Source organism: Engystomops pustulosus, unplaced genomic scaffold (assembly GCF_040894005.1).
Source record: "Engystomops pustulosus unplaced genomic scaffold, aEngPut4.maternal MAT_SCAFFOLD_100, whole genome shotgun sequence".
Classification (NCBI taxonomy): domain Eukaryota; kingdom Metazoa; phylum Chordata; class Amphibia; order Anura; family Leptodactylidae; genus Engystomops; species Engystomops pustulosus.
In genome coordinates, this window is record NW_027284984.1 from 90,596 (window position 1) to 94,062 (window position 3,467).

A 3,467-nucleotide genomic window follows, 5' to 3' on the forward strand; every position below is an offset into this window, starting at 1 on the left:
TCCGGCTCTGTACTGTATAGGTGGCTCCTCCTGTTACCCCTCCATCTATCCAGCTCTGTATTGTATAGGGGGCTCCTCCGGTTACCCCTCCATCTATCCGGCTCTGTACAGTATAGGGGGTTCCTACTGTTACCTCTCCATCTATCCGGCTCTGTACTGTATAGGGGGCTCCTCCTGTTACCCCTCCATCTATCTGGCTCTGTATTATATAGTAAGCTCCTCCTGTTACCTCTCCATCTATCCGGCTCTGTAGTGTATAGGGGGTTCCTACTGTTACCTCTCCATCTATCCGGCTCAGTACTGTATAGGGGGCTGCTCCTGTTACCCCTCCATCTATCCGGCTCTGTACTGTATAGGGGGCTCCTCCTGTTACCCCTCCATCTATCCAGCTCTGTACTGTACACACTAGGGGGCTCCTCCTGTTACCTCTCCATCCATCCGGCTCTATAGTGTATAGGCCACTCCTCCTGTTACCTCTCCATCTATCCGGCTCTGAAGTGTATAGGGGCTCCTACTGTTACCTCTCCATCTATCCGGCTCTATAGTGTGTAGGCCGCTCCTCCTGTTACCTCTCCATCTATCCGGCTCTGAAGTGTATAGGGGCTCCTACTTTTACCTCTCCATCTATCCGGCTCTGTACTGTATAGGGGGCTCTTCCTGTTACCCCTCCATCTATCCGGCTCTGTACTGTATAGTGAGCTCCTCCTGTTACCTCTCCATCTATCCGCTCTATAGTGAATAGGCCACTCCTACTGTTACTTCTCCATCTATCCGGCTCAGTACTGTATAAGGGGCTCCTCCTGTTACCTCTCCATCTATCCGGCTCTGTATTGTATAGGGGGCTCCTCCTGTTACCCCTCCATCTATCCAGCTCTGTACTGTACACACTAGGGGGCTCCTCCTGTTACCTCTCCATCCATCCGGCTCTATAGTGAATAGGCCACTCCTACTGTTACTTCTCCATCTATCCGGCTCAGTACTGTATAGGGGGCTCCTCCTGTTACCTCTCCATCTATCCGGCTCTGTTTTGTATAGGGGGCTCCTCCTGTTACCCCTCCATCTATCCGGCTCTGTACTGTATAGGGGGCTCCTCCTGTTACCTCTCCATCTATCCGGCTGTGTACTATATAGGGTGCTCTTCCTGTTACCCCTCCATCTATCCGGCTCTGTACTGTACACACTAGGGGGCTCCTCCTGTTACCTCTCCATCTATCCGGCTCTGTACTGTACACACTAGGGGGCTCCTCCTGTTACCTCTCCATCTATCCGGCTCAGTACTGTATAGGGGGCTGCTCCTGTTACCCCTCCATCTATCCGGCTGTGTACTGTATAGGGGGCTCCTCCTGTTACCCCTACATATATCCAGCTCTGTACTGTATAGTGAGCTCCTCCTGTTACCTCTCCATCTATCCGGCTCTATAGTGTATAGGCCACTCCTACTGTTACTTCTGCATCTATCCGGCTCAGTACGGTATAGGGGGCTCCTCCTGTTACCCCTCCATCTATCCGGCTCTGTATTGTACACACTAAGGGGCTCCTCCTGTTAACTCTCCATCTATCCGGCTCTGTACTGTACACACTAGGGGGCTTCTACTGTTACCTCTCCATCTATCCGGCTCTGTACTATATAGGATGCTCTTCCTGTTACCCCTCCATCTATCCAGCTCTGTACTGTATAGAGGACCCTCCTGTTACCTCTCCATCTATCCGGCTCTGTACTGTGCACACTAGGGGGCTCCTCCTATTACCTCTCCATCTATCCGGCTCTATACTGTACACACTAGAAGGCTCCTCCTATTACCCCTCCATCTATCTGGCTCTGTACTGTACACACTAGGGGGTTCCTCCTGTTACCTCTCCATCTATACGGCTCTGTACTGTATAGGGGGCTCCTCCTGTTACCCCTCCATCTATCCGGCTCTGTACTGTATAGGGGGCTCCTCCTGTTACCTCTCCATCTATCCGGCTATGTACTGTATAGGTGGCTCCTATTGTTAACCCTACATCTATCCGGCTCTGTACTGTATAGGGTGCTCCTCCAGTTACCTCTCCATCTATCCGGCTCTGTACTGTATAGGGGGCTCCTCCTGTTACCTCTCCATCTATCCGGCTCTGTAGTGTGTAGGAGGTTCCTACTGTTACCTCTCCATCTATCCGGCTCTGTACTGTATAGGGGGCTCCTCCTGTTACCCCTCCATCTATCTGGCTCTGTACTATATAGTAAGCTCCTCCTGTTACCTCTCCATCTATCCGGCTCTGTAGTGTATAGGGGGTTCCTACTGTTACCTCTCCATCTATCCGGCTCAGTACTGCATAGGGGGCTGCTCCTGTTACCCCTCCATTTATCCGGCTCTGTACTGTATAGGGGGCTCCTCCTGTTACCCCTCCATCTATCCAGCTCTGTACTGTACACACTAGGGGGCTCCTCCTGTTACCTCTCCATCCATCCGGCTCTATAGTGTATAGGCCACTCCTACTGTTACTTCTCCATCTATCCAGCTCAGTACTGTATAGGGGGCTCCTCCTGTTACCCCTCCATCTATCCAGCTCTGTATTGTATAGGGGGCTCCTCCGGTTACCCCTCCATCTATCCGGCTCTGTACTGTATAGGGGGCTCCTCCTGTTACCTCTCCATCTATCCGGCTCTGTACTGTATAGTGAGCTCCTCCTGTTACCCCTCCATCTATCCGGCTCTATAGTGTGTAGGCCGCTCCTCCTGTTACCTCTCCATCTATCCGGCTCTGAAGTGTATAGGGGCTCCTACTGTTACCTCTCCATCTATCCGGCTCTGTACTGTATAGGGGGCTCTTCCTGTTACCCCTCCATCTATCCGGCTTTGTACTGTATAGTGAGCTCCTCCTGTTATCTCTCCATCTATCCGGCTCTATAGTGAATAGGCCACTCCTACTGTTACTTCTCTATCTATCCGGCTCAGTACTGTATAGGGGGCTCCTCCTGTTACCTCTCCATCTATCCGGCTCTGTATTGTATAGGGGGCTCCTCCTGTTACCCCTCCATCTATCCGGCTCTGTACTGTATAGGGGGCTCCTCCTGTTACCACTCCATCTATCCGGCTCTATAGTGTATAGGCCGCTCCTACTGTTACCTCTCCATCTATCCAACTCTGTACTGTATAGGGGGCTCCTCCGGTTACCCCTCCATCTATCCGGCTCTGTACTGTATAGTGAGTTCCTCCTGTTACCCCTCCATTTATCTGGCTCTGTACTGTATAGGGGGCTCCTCCTGTTACCTCTCCATCTATCCGGCTCTGTACTGTATAGAGGGCTACTCCTGTTAGCTCTCCATCTATCCGGCTCTGTACTGTAAAGAGGGCTCCTCCTGTTACCTATCCATTTATACGTCTCTGTACTGTATAGGGGGCTCTTCCTGTTACCTCTCCATCTATCCGGCTCTGTACTGTATAGGGGGCTCCTCCTTTTACCCCTCCATCTATCCGGCTCTGTACT